This window comes from Phoxinus phoxinus, assembly GCF_949152265.1.
Source record: "Phoxinus phoxinus genome assembly, chromosome: 7".
Taxonomy (NCBI): Eukaryota; Metazoa; Chordata; class Actinopteri; order Cypriniformes; family Leuciscidae; genus Phoxinus; species Phoxinus phoxinus.
In genome coordinates, this window is record NC_136882.1 from 38829295 (window position 1) to 38848809 (window position 19515).

The 19515-nt window shown below is 40.4% G+C and overlaps 1 protein-coding gene across 28 annotated transcripts in view; it reads left to right on the plus strand.

The window, feature by feature from the left end:
• Positions 1-766: 766 nt before the first annotated feature.
• Positions 767-19515, plus strand: part of LOC307002243 (R3H domain-containing protein 1-like) — a 67721-nt gene continuing 48972 nt past the window's right edge. For 25 of the 28 annotated variants that reach the window (XM_079619636.1, XM_079619642.1, XM_079619656.1 and 22 more), the window contains exon 1: positions 882-1078. The gene's annotated coding sequence lies outside the window, so the exon portion shown is untranslated. Of the gene's footprint in view, positions 1079-19515 lie in introns of all 28 variants that reach the window. The other 3 variants (XM_079619648.1, XM_079619646.1, XM_079619630.1) reach the window with 3 other exon arrangements.

The window sequence follows — 19515 nt, forward strand, 5'->3', positions numbered from 1 at the left end:
CAAAATATATTTTTCAGAGGGTCCAGCTCACAGCTTTATTAGTTAGCATATGTGACATATATTAGAGGTAAGCTAACAAATACATGCTGACATTTTTTTTTTCAGTTTGAATGCAGAATAGTCAAATTCAAACATTATACTTTAACTTTCCTGTAGCTCAAGCAGTGGTTCATGGCACCAGCAAAACCAAGCTCATGCAAAAACTGATCAAATGTAGATACATATGTTGAATGCAATGCACTTTGTACAAAGCGTCAGCCAAATGCATAAATGTAAATGTAAAATTGTATCACATAATAAAAAAGGTGAATGAGTTTAGAGTTGCAAAAGTAGCACTCAAACTACATTAACATTAATTTGGGGGGTAGGGGGTTAAAAGACACTTAATGTTATTGATCTAACTGCATTAACACTGTCAAATGAGAACTTGAACTAATTTGAGCTGAATAATGACATATTGTCTTATGTGGAGCTGTTTATAATGTTTAATAACTGATTAACTTTACACAATTATTGAACTGAACTGAATCAACTGAACGGAATAAGCTATATAATGACACTATTGCTTTTAGAGCTGCTTTACAGCTCATATTTGACTACATAGGCCTACGCATCATTGATTCTGTTATTTTCCTGAAGCTGCTTTGAAACAATCTGTAGTCTATCATATAAAGAGGTAGCTATAGAAATAACTGTGACTGACTTGACAAATGAGGAACACAACAAGCGTGCTGTGGTTATCTACCTCCAATTACCCACATACATCACGGGGAAAATCACAAAAATTAGCATAAACATGCCAACACCCACTCAATCTCCACTCATGTGCGTCCTTTCTACAGCTCCTGCTGATATTTATAGAGCCCTGGCGTTTAACCCGCCTCTCATGTCAACACTGTGAAGTGATTGGCTCTCGGTCGGAAATAGACTGCTCTGATTGGACCAAACGAGGTGTCCGTCAGAGTGTTCCACGCCGATCTCTCCAGCGGTCGCTCCTTTATTTTCCACAATAAATGACAACAAACACTCCCAACATATTAGCATTACCGTCCACAAACAACACGCTTTAACGGAACCGGTAAGAATATGTTTATACTTGGTTTTTGGTTTACTGTTTATAATATGGCCAACGGCTGCATGAGCGGCTGATTAGCAAATCTGCTAACGCGGTATCTGCATTAGCTGGTTAGTTAAGACAGCTCGTTTTAACAAACAATCGGGCTGTACTAATCCTTTATATCGTGCGAATAGCTCGGGTTAGTACATGTTGTGATTTTACTGCTACTGTAAATAAGTGCGCCATGTGTTTCACTGAAACCGGTGTCTGACTGAACTCAACAGGCCTGTGATTTCAAGTGATTGACATGTCTCGCGAATACGTTCACTTTTCATATTTACTGATCTGGATCAATATATTTCATTTTGAGATTGCATTTTGGCTTCGTACATGTCAACGTGCTGTCAAATACACATCGTATTATTGACTGTCAATTAGCAGCACAGCTAACATGCTAACTGTTGTCAATGAGAGATTCAGTCAGTCAGAGTGAATGACAGATATTAGCAATGCAGTATTTGACTAGATAAGGTCAAATATGGTTTCTGTTTAGTCACAATTGTTTATTCTGCATCTGGTTAGTCTTGTGCTATGGAAGCCCATTTCCTCAACGTAAGAAAAATAGCTTTGGTTTAAAATAATTTTCATATTTATGAGATGATTCATTGAGTGTCACGAATTGTTGATAGCGAGTGTCTTGTCTCCTCAAAAGCCTGATGGATCATAACTGATACTCACATTTGATTTTTCTAAACAATGATGTATAGATAATTAAGTGTACCGAAGTTGCTTCAATCAGTGTGTGTTTAACTTGAAATAATACTAACAATACAAAAGTTAGGCCTATTCTTCTGGGTTTTTTTGTGAACCACGACCTGAAGGTGATTTTTCTTTTTTCTTTTAAATACCTCTTACTTGGAAAAAAGACTTCCTTAGAATCAGACTACAAAAGGCATTTAGTAGATTGTGTCCAACAGGTTTTTCAGCAGTTGATAGTTTACAAGCCTTAGAAATTAATGGATCCAATATAATACAGTTGGCTTTGTTGCATTTAAGACTTTTATCTCCAATTTCTTCTGAATCTGCTTCTTTATTGGTTATATCACAGTTTGTACCATTTTCCAGTGTTTGTTTTCAACTGTTTTAACAGAAGATTTTGTAATGAGTGGATGAGTTGAACTAGGTGTGTTAAATAAGGGATTCCTCATAAGGCTGTATCTGTCAAGTGCACTTAGTAGTGACACAGGACACACATCGACTTAAAGCCGATCTGTAAATCTGCCTTCAAACACAAGGTGTTGTTTAAAACAAGTGAGGGTGGCATGTGTGCCATTTCAGTTGAAAATAAAATTACCATTTGGCAAAGAGAGGAGAAAAACGAGTTTTCAGTCTAGAGGCATGTGCATGATATTGCTGCAGTCTTATCACATTATAAGTGCACTTATCAGCAGTATTGTTCTGCGGTGTTCCTCCATGGCCTGTATCTGTCAGCGGCTGATATTAATAGTGCGCTGGTGATATATGAGCTCTGCTGAAGAGTACTGAACACATGTACTGTAGGTGCACATCACCCCACGGGACAAACTCACCTGAGAGCCGTCGGCCCCGTGAGCCGCATTCACCAACCGTTCAGAGAAATCCAGAGCCAGAACTGTTTTAATCAGCAGGTTAGTATCGTCACATACGGAGAAGCTCACTGGGATTTAAGGATACGTCCACTAGCGTTTTCCAAAAGTTTCTCGTCGAAACCTAAACACACTGAGGCTGTGTTTGATATCGCTCCCTTTACCCTCATTCACTATTCCCTACATTAGTCCACTAATATAGTTCACTTGAAGGAGTGAATGAAAACAAGTGCATTCGGACACTAAAGCCCTATTCGGACGGGACTAGTGTAACATGGAGAGGTGGGGTAAAGTAATTATTACCAGAGCTTCTCAGTGATTTTAGTCCCGTCCGAATGTGCCATCTCAGTGATCATTATGTCAGTCAGTAAGACCCCAATATTTACAAAAACCCCGCCCCCGGAACAGCATTTATAGATTATCAAGACAGAATATGCTAATCAATGACTAGAAGATAATTACACATAAGCTACATAAATTCATCAACTAACCATTCAGAAATATTATTTACATGTTTTCACTTCTTCTTGAGTCTCTCCAACATTGACTGACTCCAGTTTGAACATAAAAGGCTAAAAGTTTTAGAAATTTTCAGTGCATGTGTGTTAGAGATGCGCGGTTGGTGGTTACAGCCGCGGATGACGTGACGAAAAATAATATTTTAATTAAATTCGGGCGGGTGGCGGGCGGTTTCATAGAACTTCAGAATGAATAGAGTCGGCGTTTTTTTAAAGGCACACCGTGGAACTTTTGGCCACTAGGGGCGCTAGACCTGTAACTTTCACGTCTAGCGCCCCTAGAGACCACAAGCGCCGCAACACTGTCGCAAAAGTCATGAAGACATCCACGACCCCTCTCGTGTTTTCTCTTTTTTGCCTCCTCAGAAGCAGTTTTAAACGTTTGCCTTGCCTCAGCCATGGCCAGAAGTCGAGCAGGCGGAAAAATAGTAGCAAAAGCGTTCCTTGAGTATATCAGAGCTTGTGGTCACGTGACGGTCGTAAAAGTGATTCGGTCTCTTTTTATTCGATATTCGAATATGCATTCGAACATGACGTGAAATATCCGTAATCCAACTTCAAATAAACTATCCGGTTTTTAAAGTGCCATGTCTAGCGCATTTTTTACAGTCTATGGTTGGACCGTTTGTTTTTTATTTTAAAAAAGCGTGTTACTTTGAAAGCGTGTTACAGGCTATGTATGTTATAGTCAGATATGACGGCGCGCTGCAACACACATCACCGCAGATGATCTATTCATCAAGCGTCAAGCCAACGTGCAAACTATCGCAAATCAAAGTGAAAGTAAGTCGCAGACGCTTTAACACACAATAATAATAATTTTCATTAAAAGTAAAGAAACGAAATTATCTTACCAGGGCTGCCGCTCTCTCTCATTGCAGTCTTTGATGTTAGCTGATGATCAATAAAATGCAGCTCATATCTGTTGCTTTCGGTGACATTAAATCCATTAAATCTGTATATAGCGCGGGAATTGAAGATCGGATTTATATCAGGTTTAAACCACATTTAGGCCTATGTGACCAAGTGTAAATGGAATCGTTTTGATAAATCAGATAGCTATCCGATCTGAGAAAACGCATGAAGTGGCCAGATGTAAACAGCCCCAGAAACACAGCAGACCGCCAGAGCATCGCCAGGCGTCCAACATCGTATGACTGCATACTTTCCTGCACAACCAGTCGGCACCTTGCCAGATGCACGTGTAAAGGCAAGGTTTATGTGCAGATATGAGTCATATAAGTGTAATTTTGGGAGTCCTGTTTATGACTGTCAAACTGTTAGTAAAGTTTTGATTGAATCTCCGCTACATTTTTTTTTTCGCGCGGGGGTAATAGATATTCGAATACATAGACTGGTATTTGATATCCGTTCGCATTAGATTTTTCTCAAAAGTGACAGCCCTAGTCTCCAGGCATTCTCCAGGTCACATGACCTGGCCAAAGACGGTGCGTCTTCTCCAAACTTACATTTCAAGAGGGAGCATTGATAGTGTCAAGCGCTGTATATTGGCCTGAGGAATCATTTAAAATAACTCATATGCTTCAACTCTTTAGGTCACAAAGTCCGCGGTGTGCCTTTAATATCGAGGCTCTATAGTTTATTATATGATTGTTAGGCCTGTTGTTGGTATAAAATGAATTGCACTGTGCCTGAAAAAGACACGCTCTCCGCTCTCTTCCCATGCATTCAAAATTAACGGGAGTCTTCAGAACAGGCTCGTCCTATAGTCGTCACCCTGACATGACAGTGCGTAGAGTTAATTAGCCTATAATGTAAATTACTTGTTATTTTAGTCGAGCTTTCTATCTATTGGCTAAAAAATAAAGTGAAATAGGCATTCATTAGTAGTAGGCTAAATAGCAGCATGTTGAAATGATGTGCCAAAATTAGGGATGTAACGGTACGCAAAAATCACGGTTCGGTACATACCTCGGTTTTAAAGTCACGGTTCGGTTCATTTTCGGTACAGTAAGGGAAAGAAATGCAAAACATTAAACTGCTGGTTGTTTACTATAAACTTTTTTTTAACAATTTGTTTACACTTTTTTAAACACACTTTTTAAATAAAATATAGGCTAATAAATAGAAAATATATAAAATAAAAAAGAATAAGAAATAAAATACTGCTGCAAAGTTCTCCACTAAATAAAATACTCTCAAACCAATATTGGCCATGACGCTAGCTACCGAGAGGCTGGGCTAAAGCGAGCGTGCCGTGTATGTGGTGATCTTTATTTATGCGATATTATTGTCCGAGCCCGACCCGAGTTAAAATCCTATTTTTTTTCTCATACTAATGACACATGTACGTTTGTTTGTGTGGAAAGCCCGCTTTTAACAGAAAGGCATTCGGAAATGTCCACAGATGAGAGCATCAGCGCGCACGGAGCTACAAGCGCTCTTAACACAGACGCGTGTGCACGTGTTTCGTTGTCACAGCAACATAAACAAATTTCCGCACACAGGAAGACAGATGTAATGGTACTATTTTACATGTATTTGAATCACAAAAACGATTAATCAGATTTAATCAGTGCAACGCGGAGACTTCCGACACTTAATTTGTTCGTGTGGAAACTCCGAATTGACCTATGTTCCGCACACAAAACTAGCCTAATTTACGTGAATGATTGCATTCGGTGCACATGTGCACCGTACCGAAAGTCCTGTACCGAAACGGTCCGGTACGAATACACGTACCGTTACACCCCTAGCCAAAATGCGTTTTCTATTAGGCTACAATGAAAATATTGTACTGTAGCCTATCAGATAAGGTCAGGTTTGCCGAAGTGCGTGTAATTTAGGTTATTTATTTATTTTTGTCCCTGTGCGCCGATCGGAGACTGAGTTCGCTTTCTTGTCTCGTGGTTGTCATCAGCAGCGCCTTGCATCGCCCAATCAGCGGATGGCGGGCGGGTGCGGTTTTGAAAATGTATCAAAAACGTTGGTGCGGATGGATGGCGGACGGATGATGAGTTTTGTGATGCGGTTGCGGATGAAATAATAGCCCATCTGCGCATCTCTAATGTGTGTGTGAGGTAAAAGGACTTGAGCTCTTGTAGCTCCGCCCCCCTGTGCCGGGAGCAGCAGCTCATTTGCATTTAAAGGGACAGACACAAAACGAGACGTTTTTGTTCACCCTCAAAAAGTGACACTTTTAACATGCTATATAAAAATATCTGTGGGGTATTTTGAGCTAAAACTTCACACACACACTCTGGGGACATCAGAGACTTATTTTACATCTTGTGAAAACCGCATTATAGCACCCCTTTAACTTCATCCATAATATATCAGACAAGATCTGCAGTTTTGTGTAGAATCTGTTGAACGTTTAGCATGTTATTCAATCGATTTCATCCAGTATGCAACGGCTTTGAACTCATCCGCTCCTGATTTAGATGTGGTTTTTCATTGGTGTTGCGTTAAGAGCAGTTGTGCAGTTTGAGACATTAAGCCGTGCTCTGAGTAATGGCCTGACCCGAATCGAGCGCAGGTTCGTGAATGGCAACTCACAGCTTTCTTACAAAGCGTAATAGACGCAGTCTCCATTAGAGCGTTGATGTGCCTGTCGCTGCATCTCTCTTGACTGTATCATCATGTGTCGCGTCCCGCCGGTATTTCACGTAAAAGCTCTCAACGCTCGCTCTTTCAACCTTTTAGCATTTTACTCTCACTTTTTGTGCCCCTCTCTTCTGGCCTTTTGCTATGGAAATGTCCCTGACAGATTTTTTTCGTGTTAAAGGAACCAGATCCTTGCTTTTTCTGCATCTTTTCCTCCATCACCCATTAGAGACATTCATTTCCCATCTCTATATATGAAGCGTCTGACACTAGACATTTGTTGAGCTCTTCTTTTGACGCAGCGGGTGGCCGTTTCCATCCACCTCTGTGCAGGTTTAACACCATTACCGGCTCAGCCATCAGTCTTTCTTGTCTTTTGAATGCTCGGGGTATCTAGAGCCATCCATCAATGCAGCGGGTCATCGAGTCAATTAAGTTTCCACAGCATTACAGTTTTGCCTGTGCACTTTGCAGAGAAAAAGTGTCTTGTGCGGTTCACCGGCTCAGTTCTCCAACAAAGTTGGAGGTCTGTAATATTCAGCTGCTCGCATAAACGAAAAACCTTCTGTTTTCAGATTCGTGAAATTGGCACGAGCTCTGAGCGGCGGCGCGCTCTAACTGAATAACCGCAGTTAGGATGTGCCTGGCGTTCCCACGAGCGGGAAGCGTATCCCGTGTAATTGTCCAGGTTCCCTCAGATCCAGGTAGAGGTCGACATGTAGCGCACGGTTGACCTAATTAGAGTGTGTGCCGGCAGAACGCTGGATCCCGTCCCATGGTGCAACTGTGCCCTTCATCATCATGTGTTGGTGTGGATTGTGATTTTTGAGTTGATTTTCTTTCTTTAATTGCTGTAGGCATCTCTCAAGTGATTGAAGTGACATTTCTTTCTCAGCTATTTGCATTTTAAGTCATGATGTACGTCCTGTCAGATTTTCCTGCTTTATTTTGTGTTGAGTTTTGCATTGAGTTTTCTAGCAAAGGTCAATCATGTTGAGAATATTGAATTTTGATAATTGTAAATGGTCAGAGTGACCCATGTGCTTTTGTTTATGGGTCAATGACATTTTATCTATTATTTTTACCCCCCTCAGATCACGATGGGACACTTTCAAGAAGAGCCGCACTATTGATCATTAAAAGGTCGCTATCTTGATTTAAACAACAATATGATCTTATTTCTGAATGACAACGATTCGTTTCTATTAAACCTTTGACAAGTACGACTATCACAGCGAACATTCAGATCTGCGTTCTGAGCCAGAGAGAGCAGTTGTCATGTATAGATATGAAACCGCGTCACATGCAGTCTTTCTTGACCACACAGTATCATTATTTCTGTTACAATAATTCAAATGATCACAGAAGTTACTGGATAAAAGTTTATAGCTTAGATATAAACACGGTTTACAGTAGTGATCAAAATAGAGCAAATCACTGTTTGAAAGTAACTTGGATTACTTCAATTGACCCTTCGCAGGGAGCTTGATTGACAGGTGATCTGACCAATCATACTTCGCCATCTGCCATTTTGTCCGACAAAGCGGTCAGGAGAGTTAGTAGATTAACATGTGAGGATTTGAGCTTGAGAGGCGGAGTGTACTGACGTCTTTCCGCGGTTAAAACAACATTCCTTCTGATGTTCATTCATGTTTATTTGATGCTATAAATGAACTAGAAGGAAGAGATGATCGGTTCACGAGCGGCTTTAACTGAGCGATCTGTCACGACACATTAAAGAGTCACAAAACGGTATTTATTGTTTAAATTTCTTTAAAAAAATGACCAAATTTGAAAGATGAGACTTTGTTTAATACGTTTAATATAAAAAGTAACCGAAAAGTAACCTGGTCATTGTGTTGTCATTGTCCTCTCTGCTCCACGATGTATTTCTCACTGCGTGAGAACATGGTGTGTGTGTGAGAGCGGCGTAGCTTGTCGGGCATAGCGACAGTAACTAAGGGGGGCGGGTCTTTGCGAACGGTCAATTGCATAGGTGGTGTTAAAAATGTATTTGTCATTGAATCCTTCATTCAATAAAGAGATTCATGCAAAAATGCTGATTCATACTGTAATAATGAAGTCTTTATTAGGGATGCACGATATATCGGCCACCATATCGGTATCGGACAATGTGTTCATATTTAATGTTATCGTTATTGGCCGATATATATATATATATAAGCTGATAAATAATGGATTATTTCCTTCAGCTGAAGCACTGTTTGAATTTCTTGAAATATGATTGGAATACAGTAAAGTGCAACATGCGTATATTGGCTACAAAAAAATATAATAAGAACATTATAATTGTGTGCTTGGGAAGTCGCTTTTAATAATAAGACTTGTTTTTGTAATCAGGCTCTAAAAAATTATATAAAAAAATCAGATTTAAGGCCTGTTCAAACTGGGACAAATTTTTTGCGCGATATTTGCCGACGTTTAACGCCTCGTGACTAAACAAAGGGCGCCAATTTGAGTGTGCACACCGACGCGTAAAATGCCACGCGTAAAAGCGACATTTAAAAAAAAAACGCCTCGGGTTCGTTTTTTTTGGTTTGACGCGCCGCGTCAAAAACTATCCGACCAATGAGATTGGTGCTTTTTCTCACGTGTCTGGAGCTTCTGAAGTTACAGTAAAACACAACTTGGGGGCGCTCAAACACAAAACGGTCTTGCCGAGCGTAACGCGAAGAAGATATACGCCAAGTATAGCGTCTACACTGCCGGGAAGAAATAAGACGAGGAAGATGCAAGACAAGATGAATGTAGAGCTGTTGGTGTCGGAACATAAAGAACTATATGACAAACGTGCCAGCGACTACGCGGGGTATTTCTGTTTTACATTAAGCACCATCTAATGTCAGGGAATGGATTTGCATGTTCACTCGGCTCATCGTCAGCGAAAATCGCTTGGGTGTGAACACAAAAAACGCGTTGAAAAACGCTGACGAATAATGCGCGCCGATATTCGTCCTGGTGTGTACGGCCCTTTAGATTTATCAGCCAACATATCGGTTATCGGCTTTCAAATATAAAGAATTATCGGTTATCGGCCAAAAATGTTTATATCGGTGCATCCCTAGTCTTTATGAATCATTAATTCAAATATTTTTTTTGAAAACAAAGAATTAATTGTAATTCAATTAATAGTCTAAACTTCAAGTAAATTGCATGTTTTTTTTATTTTGTCTATTTAGAATTGTGATCTTTTAGACAACAACAAAAAGTGATTTTCAATTTATTCAGATTCGTGCCGCTCTACTAGGAAGTGTGTTATAAAAACAGCAGAGAGTGTGATGGATGAACGTCCATGGAGCAAGTGTAGAACTTCATGAATGATTCTGTTGAGTTTCTCCAGGCGTAACGCTAGATTGACATATTGCTGGTGTGACAGCAGAGGTTGGTCTGTTGTGTTCGACTCGCAGGAGAGTTTTCATTCTTGGCCTTCTCATGTCACTTTCACTTTCTGTCTTTTGAGTTTTGTCAGCAATTTTTGGCCTGCTGTAGTTTTACTCTATAAGAAAAGTTTCAATGTTCTCCAACAGACAAAAGTTCATTTTTAACCGTTACTTTAGATGCTAATGTGTCCAGCCATCATCACTGGTATTCTGCAGTTTCTCTAGGGCTGGGTAAAAAAATATTGATTTCTTGATTTTAATTGATTCTCATTTTTACGAACCGATATCGATTCTTGGGATTTAAGAATCCCAAGAATTGAATACGGCTAGTCATCCTGTTTTCAGTTGATGAATGAGTGATGAACATTGTAGCGTGCATCCCATCCAATAAATCGCAATAATCTTTGTGCTTTGTTACTATTGATATGAAGCAAAGTCTCAGATTTCAAATTACATCCTTTTTCTTACGAAATTCCAAAACATAAATACCGCACTGTGGCGTGAGTTCGCTCTGGCAATGTGATGTAATTGTTCTCCAACAGTCAAAAGTTCATTTTAACCGTTACTAGTCTAGATGCTAATGTGTCCACCCGGGATTTACACGTACATGGTTATTTTGAAAAACGGAGACATTTCCCTTCGGTTGTGCCCCTCGTTTACACACAAACGGAGAATTCGCCTCTGAAACCGATTCTTTTTAAAAACTCCAGCCAGAGTGGAGATTTTGGAAAACTTTGTTTGCATGTGAACTGAGTTTTACTCAAATTTTTACTATTTTCTGGATTCTGATTGGCTAACGTGGGCTTGAGCTTCTCGTGACACTGCCACCTACAGGTTTGGCATGCTCTTGACAGCATATATACACGGGTTCGTGTTCGATTACTTTTCTGAAAACTGACAGGTGTGCACGATGTTATTTTTGAAAATGGAGAGGGGTGAAATGTCCGTTTATGAAAATAGCCGTCCACGTGTAAACGTAGCCTAAACTGAGCTTGTGTTTTCTGAACATGTTCTTCATAGGTCCTCCTCTGTTTCACAGGTAGAATAGAGGAGATGCTAAAACTGGAACAACCTTCGTTCACAAAATTATACGCTCCGTTTCTTAAATAATTGGGCTAATATCATTATGCTAGCAGGTAGTAATAATTTTTTCTCATTTTGTTCTTTTAGTCGTCTTGAGGTTTGTTCTAGCGTGTGACGAATGCACGTTTGAGCTTCCGTCTTTACCATATTGTGTGTGTGTCTGTCTAGGCAAGAATACAGTGAGTTTTAGTTCATTTTTGTGACACGATGTGGTACATGGAGACCAAGATGGCAGAAAGCGCACACCCTGTTCGTTTTCTTTTTTACAAAAGCCAAAATATTAGGCTAAATGATCAACAAAACATGTTGTAAATATACATCAATAACGCTCTTCAGCGAGCGATTACACGGATGCGCATGGGACTGTTTGAAAGCAGGCGTCTATCAGCGGATCGATCCACTGGCGCTGATAGACGCCTGCTATTGCTTTCAAACCCTCCTGCTTTCAAAACACTTTCAAACGCTCCCGTGCGATGATCATTGTAGCCAATCACAGACATATCCGATGAGCTCGTGAACACATTGGCCAATCAGAGGCGTTTATGATTCCGCTCAACAGCGCTCAAAGCGTCACATTTTTGGTACTTTTGACAACACTAGTGATGTCTATGTAGTGTTGTTTTTATATTTGTTCATTTAATTTCTTTCTTGAATGCTACTGTTAAAAACACCTACTGTAGCTGATAAAATAAAGCACTGTTTATTTCATTTGTATATTATGTTGTGTAGCGGCTAGCCTATTTTTATTTGCTCCACTTTGGCCTAATTGTCTGCCAATCTTTTTTCATTTCATATTTTGTTACTTTGTAAGACTTTGTTTTTAAAAATAGGGAAATTAGTTTGGCTGTAATGCTCAGTCACTTGCAAAATAGTAAAACCAACATGAAAAAGAATCGTGAAATTATATTTTAGCCATATCGCCCACCCCTAGAACAAACCCTTTAAATCCCGTCCACACACACATGTGCAGAAGATGCTAAAAAAGTCCATAGTTTGTGTCTGGACCTTTTCACGAGACCGCAGTACGTTCAACAAGTCCCATACCCGCATTCGGTCGCATACATGGTCTTGAGCTACTGAAGAATAATGTGGAGAGTGAGTCAATCACATCAAATAAAGCAGAATTAGCCCGGATGGAGTAAGTGCCGCACGATGGCCGCCCTCGGCTTCATGCGATCGAACGTTTCTCAGGCTGTAATTGTCGTGTGACCCGAGGACAGATGCGGGAAGGAGCAGCGATGGCAGTAAGTGTGCATTAAGCGTCACATCGCCTGCCGTTTTCTGTCCCCACCTGTCCTGTGCTACAGAAGCAGCATGTCACGGTGAAGAGGAACACTGTCGCTGCTCGCTGACACATCCTAAACCAGATCGGCATCTTTCCCCTGCTCTAATGAGGATGGAGAACAGTGTCCGCCGAGCGCTGTCACGTCCCGATGAAGGCTCTTCTCCTGCTCGGCCTCCCGGGACCTCATTAGGCTTTTTTTTTTTTTTTTTTTTGCACCATGCAGGAATCACATCGTCCTTAGGGAAAAATGTAAATAAACGCGTTTGTCACCTCCCTATTTAGCTTTTTCCAGGAAGAGAAATTGCATTGTGAGGCTTAATTAGTAAGCACTGCCATTATGCGTTCTTTATAATGTAAATGAAGCGGCCGAACTGTTGTCTCGCAAGCTTTGTGCCAGGTGTTTTCTGGCTGAATGCTGGCGGTGCTTTTTTCATCCTCGCGCTAAAGAAAAAGACAACTGTACTGTGAAATCGTAGGACGAGCTATAATTATTTGACAGATGATTTTTTTTTTTTTTTTTTTTTCTTCTCCTCTCCGATCCACAGCTTTAGCGCTGTGAGTGACGACGCTACTTTGATTTCCTTTGTTGCGGTCGAGCTCAGAAAAGGGATGATGATTTTCCGAATGCTGTGGCTGTCAAGCGTTGGGATTCTCTTATTCTCTCATCTCTCCTCCTAGAGAAGTTGAATCCCTGGAAATCTAGGAGTTGGAACGGTCATGCATGTAACGGCGCGGGCGCTTCTCCCGAGGGGTTAGCGCTTGATTAATATTGAAAATCTATAAGTCTTCCCCCTTAGCGGCAGGTTTTATGAGAGGAAATGTGGAATGATAATCTTGCCCACCTGCTCCCGCCATCCTCACCGGCAGCACGAGCGAGGGATGATGATGAGGGAGATCTGGGAAGGATTATGACTTGGAAATTGACAGTGACTGAGGACGAGGCCGCAGTCCATCCTGGGCTTGAGTTGATTTATTCTGGAGGAACTTTTGCTGTCTCTCTTTGTCCTGCAAATCTGGCCTGAATCTTGAGTTGTGTCAGCCAATCAGATTTAGCATCACCTGTCTGTCATGTTTTCAGTATTAAAATGCTGATTAAGATTAAAGTTTAGATATGAACCCTTCAGTTTTTCCCATGATTCATGGATCCACGTTTTAGCAAGACTTTGGCCATTATATTGGTATATATGAACAACAGAAGTTCCTCCTCCTGTCACTTCCAAAATCTATTGAAATCTATTTTTTAGCTTTGGTGGGAGGAAACTTTTTTTTTTTTCAATATGCAAACGATACTAAGTCCTTGAAAATGGAAAACAATGGAAGTTACACAAATTTTGGATCTAACTAAGCCAAATTTGATTTGATTTTCCATATATATTATATATATATATAGTGGGTTGGGATGATAACCTAGCCTATCTCCTGGTTTGATACTATCACAATACTTGGGTGCCGATACGATATGTATTGAGATTTTATAAGAATTGTAATTCTACAAGTATTGCGATTAAATTTTACTATGTTTTGAGATTTTGATATATCTGTTCAAGCACAAGAAGACGTGAACGAGAACTCGATTGAGCGTTCGCACGCTGTCTGAGAAGCGGCTTTCTATGCGCGTGCTTCATACAAAACTCCTCACACTATCGAGTTGAGTTCTCACAATAGTTAGGTGAATTGATTTTTATATATCTATATTTAAATCTCATATCAATTTCAAATATCAGTAATAAAATAAGAACAAATAAGCAAATTACGAGCAATAGCACAAATATACAAATTAAATAAACACTGCTTTTCATGTTTTTCAGGTAGAGAAAATTAATAATCAAATTTAAAAAAGCACTGCTTAGTCTTCACTGTACAAATTAAATATAGAGTAATCCTTATTAAAGTTACAAAAGTTATTCAGTCAAGAATAGTGAGTGATTTTCCCCCCTTTTGTTTTTTGATTAACATTAACACACACACAGCATCAGGTTTATTATTAGGCTGCTGTCACTTTAAGAGCCGCACGGATCCAATATACTGCTACACATGCACTTTATTTCTCAACTGTTTATGTTCACTTAAGATATAACGGACTATATTTCGAGGATACTTGTAGAGACTGCCATTTTTTTTATGTAATTTTGTGTGAATATGTACAAGAAGACGTGAAATAACTCAATTGAGCATTCGCACGCTGTCTGAGAAGCGGCTTTCAATGTGCGCGCGTCACACAAAACTTCTCACACTATTGAATTGAGTTCTCACAGTAGTTACTAAGGTGTAGCCTATTGATTTATTTTTCCAGCCCTAATACAACTGTGCTTTGAGAGGGATGTGGGACACGAGAGGGTGACAGAGAACGTCTCTGGTCTAATATCTTGATGTTTTCTCCAGATGTACCAAAGCAATTTTGTAAAAGGTCTGAAGAGCACATTTTGTCTTCTGCAGGTGCAAGATGTTTAGGCCTATATGTGACCCTGGATCACAAAACCAGTCACGAGTCGCACGGGTATATCTGTGGAAATAGCCAACTATACATTGTATGGGTCAAAATTATAGATTTTTTTTTTTTAAATGCCAAAAATCATTCGGATATTAAGTAAAGATTGTGTTCCATGAAGATATTTAGTAAATTTCCTACCGTAAATATATAAAATTAATTTTTGTGAGTGAATGCAGCACAATCGTGAACATAAATGCACAACTTTAAAGGAGATTTTCTCAATGTTTACATTTTTTTTATTAATTTTTTTTGCATCCTCAATTTCCAGATCTTGACCAAATATTGTCCTATCCTAACAAACCACACATCAATGGAAAGTTTTATTCAGCTTTCAGATGATTTTAAAAAATTGACCTTGTGACTGGTTTTGTGGTCCAGGGTCACATTTGTTATTGCACTGCCAGAGAAAGCGAAACTAAATTAACAGCGTGTGTGAAATCTCCTGATTCGATACTGTCACAATACTTGGGTGCCGATAGTATGCGTATCATAGAATAACACAAAAAAAATGTTCGATTCAATATTACCATGTGCTATACAAATACACTTGACGTGCAAGTCTAACAAGCACAGTAAAGGACAGAAATAAAACGTTTAGAATCGTGAAAAGGCGTGAGGCATGAGTTTTATGAGATTTCTGAAAAGAAACAGGAGATTGCATGTCAATAACTCTGTATAGTTGCTCTCTGACTGTGTGCAGGTGTTGCGGTGGAGCGTTTGCAGGTGCGTTGAGTGTGTGTTTCCCATTATCCTCTCTGTTGCTGTGAATCTCACCAACACATGGTGACGTTCCTCCTCTCGAACTGCCTGATCTTGTAGGCTAATGTGTTGAGAAACGTCCTGTTTAGTGACACGAGCCCTCGTCAGTCTCCAAGTCACCGGCGCACGCTCACGTGTTAAAGCGAAGACGGAGCGCCGAACTCGCCATGCTGTGATGTTGGCTCAGGGTTTTTTCTGGAAGGTCACGCCACAGTTGTTGGCAGTTTCTCCACCCGTGTGCCCTGATGTGTTGACGCTTCTCGCCCACACACACACACACGCATCGCTCGCACCTCCACCTGTCAATCTGACTTCACCACCTGAACACGGGTAATAAACTTGTGCGGCAGCTCAATGACACGCGTGTCAATTTGGGTTGTGTTTTCAGCACCTCATTGTTCCTTTGAGCAATTACAGATACACACCTCACCTCAGAACCGAAGATGGAGCGTGTGTGTGTGTGTGCGCTTTCAGGAGAAATCATCAAATATTAACATGTCACAGACGATTTTAAATGCGCGACTCGCGGCTATTTGCTCACGTTTGTCAATAAAACAGTGCACAAATACAGCTCGCGTAATGTTTCTCATCATCTTCTCATTATTAGGATATTATGTGCCGCCGCGTTATTACTCGTCGCATTGTTTTTTTTTTGAGGACTAATGTAACAGCATTCAGTGAACGCACGCCGCAGCTCTGTGGTGCTTCATTGAAAATAGATATTAGTGCATCCATGTTATGCTGCAGCTGCAGTAATTGTCTGAGAGACACGAGGTGTCCGTGTCCGTTCCTCTGTCTCCGTGCGGGAGCACATCTTCATCTCCTCTCGTTGAGTAATAGTTCACGCACACACAATTGAAATAAATTGATTATGGGGGTGAAGATTCCTGCGTGCAGTTTATCAGCGGTGCAATTATTTCAGTGCAGGGGAAGTGTAAAGATGTGAGCCCATCTAAATGAGAATTCTTGCTTAATTATATGTAAATTACAGTGAGCTTTCTTCAGATGGTGTTGTTGGACCGTTTTTTAGTGGCGTTGCGTTATTACCTTTTTTTATTTTTTATGTTGCATGTTCATCAGTTATTTATAAGTCTAAAATCAAATTAACACCAAACGCTCTGTTAGAAAACATGTTATATGAACAGTTGTCTGCTGCCACTGTGTTTTGTTATGGTTTGTGTTTTTTTAAAAATCAATTAATATTCATTGATATATTTTTTTGACTGCACTGACATTTTCAGATGAGACTGCAAACCTTGAACTGAATTGAGTTGAATAATGAATGACACTTCGAATCCGATTGGTCTCATAATTGACGAAGTTGCAACATTGAACTGAATTGAATCAACATCGACCTGAATTTATCTGAATAATGACACTATTGTCTGTTTAGAGCCTCATATTTAGTCTCATATTTGAGGAAGTTTGCATCATTGATTATGTAATTTTTTTGTTTATTACTGTGAAGCTGCTTTAAAACGTAGACTTGACTTGTTTTGGGGTTGATGGGAGTGTTTTAGAGCATTTTATCTAAAAAATGGCTTACTAATGTATGCATTTTTTTAGATATTTGGTGGCTTCAAAACAATCTGTACTGTAAACGCTATGGAAATAAGTGACTTAACTTGTTTTAGGGTTGTTTTGAGTGTTGAGTGACACTAATTTATGCATTTGAAATATTTGTTTTGTCTTTGAAACCATCTGTATTGTATAAAGTGCAATGGAAATGTAGGTGACTTGGGTTGTTGGGAGTGTTTTAGAGCGTTTTATCTAAAAAAACGGCTCGCACTCATTTGTGCATTTGAAATATTTGGTGGCATTTTTGTGCCATTCAATAGTATAGTGCTAATCTTAATGGCTGTCTGTATGCAAACGGCAATTGAAAAGCACCCTACAATTATTGATTTAAACCCTCTTGAAATAGATCTGGCGTGTGACCCGGCCTCTGTAGACCACCAACCCTCCACAACGCGCTCGGTGGGGGTATTTTTGGGGTTGGGGGTGAAGGTAAACCACCCACGTCTCCCCCCACCCGACTCCTCGGGCTCGGCTGTTTGGCTAATGAAGAGCTCAATTTAGCCAGTGACGTGCCGCGAGCGCAGTCGCGCGCTCTGACTGGCTGAGCGCTAATGACATCACGTTGGCCAGCCGTTGATTTGCCGCTGTCTCTGAGGCTTCGGGCGAGAGTCTCAGCCATGGGCTTCGAGAGTTAGACGCATACAGAGAAGCTCTCGCTGAAGACTGAGACACACAGAGAGAGGAGGAGGAGGAAGAGGAGGAGGAGGCGCTTTAGGGAGCGCAGAAGCCCATGCAGTCTCTGGTAATATGGAAACTAACCCTCTGATCCATGGAAATAATGACAGCGAACATGTGTCAGGTGAGTGTTCGATGCGGACGCACAGGTAATGCGTGAAGGTTTAGTTGTCAGAAACTTTGCTCAAGGCAAGAAAAGCAATGCAAACTGTTTGTTTGGGGTTTTGCTTTGGATGAAAGCGTGTGCTAAATGCATTAAACGTGAATATGGTGCTGGTTTAGTTGTGGTTCATGCCGTGATCTGGGATCTCGAGAGTCTGTGAAACGTCTCTTCCCATCTCAGTTCATTGTGATGGAGACGTTCTCCAGTGTTGTAGTGGATAAAAGCGTGTGCTAAATGCACAAATGTGACTGTAAATGAACAGGCACTAGTTGTTGCTCGAGGTGAGTGTGATGCTGGGATCTCGACAGTCTGTGAAACGTCTCTTCTGATCTCTCTTCAGTGATGGAGATGTTTCCAGTCCGGGGTTGTAGTGGATAAAAGCGTGTGCTAAATGCACAAATGTGACTGTAAATGAACATGCACTAGTTGTGGCTCGTGGTGAGTGTGATGCTGGGATCTCGACAGTCTGTGAAACCTCTCTTCAGTGATGGAGATGTTTCCAGTCTGGGGTTGTAGTGGATAAAAGCGTGTGCTAAATGCATAAATGTGAATGCATATGCTCTAGTTGTGAATGTGCGTCTGTGAAACGTCTCTTCCAGACTCGGTTGATTGCGATGGAGACGTGTGTTGTGGTGCCGAGCTGGTTGCGTGTCGGGTGAGGTGAGGACATTCATGTGCTGGTACGGGTTATTAATGTATGAGCGCTGCCGTTCACTCCAACAGTTGTGCTGTGAAGTGCACTTGATCAGTGTGTGTGTGATGACTGGTTGATCACGGTTGTATTTCACTATGAAGTTCGGCGTTTGTGTGTGTTTTACCTGTGATTTCCTCTGAGTGTGTGTGTGTGGAGATGGGCTTTGTTCAGTGTGTTTCTTGTGTTTGATCACACGAGCGTCTTCTGAACATTGCATCCGAGTGTCCTCTCAGCGGTGGCGCTGATGAAATCACATTTATAAATGCATTTAATTTGTACTATTATCACTTTCTGTTCTAAACTTGACTTAAAAAATTCAGTTTTTCTGAATGAACACAATGTCTTCTCAGAGTTGCTGATTTGTCTCAAATTTATTTGATGAAGTTGAATCTGTTATTTCCCTGTTTATTACCGTGAATCTGCTTTGAATTCAGTACTGTATATAAAGCGCTGTAGAAATAAAGCATTTATTTATTCATCAAATTAGAATTTGAAACTTGCCGTCTCAGTTAATAATATATCAGACTCGCTCTTTCTCTCTATTTAATTAATAATAATAATAAAAAAATGTAGGCAGCTGTCAATCATCTGAGCATAATTGACTGAAAATAATGACTTG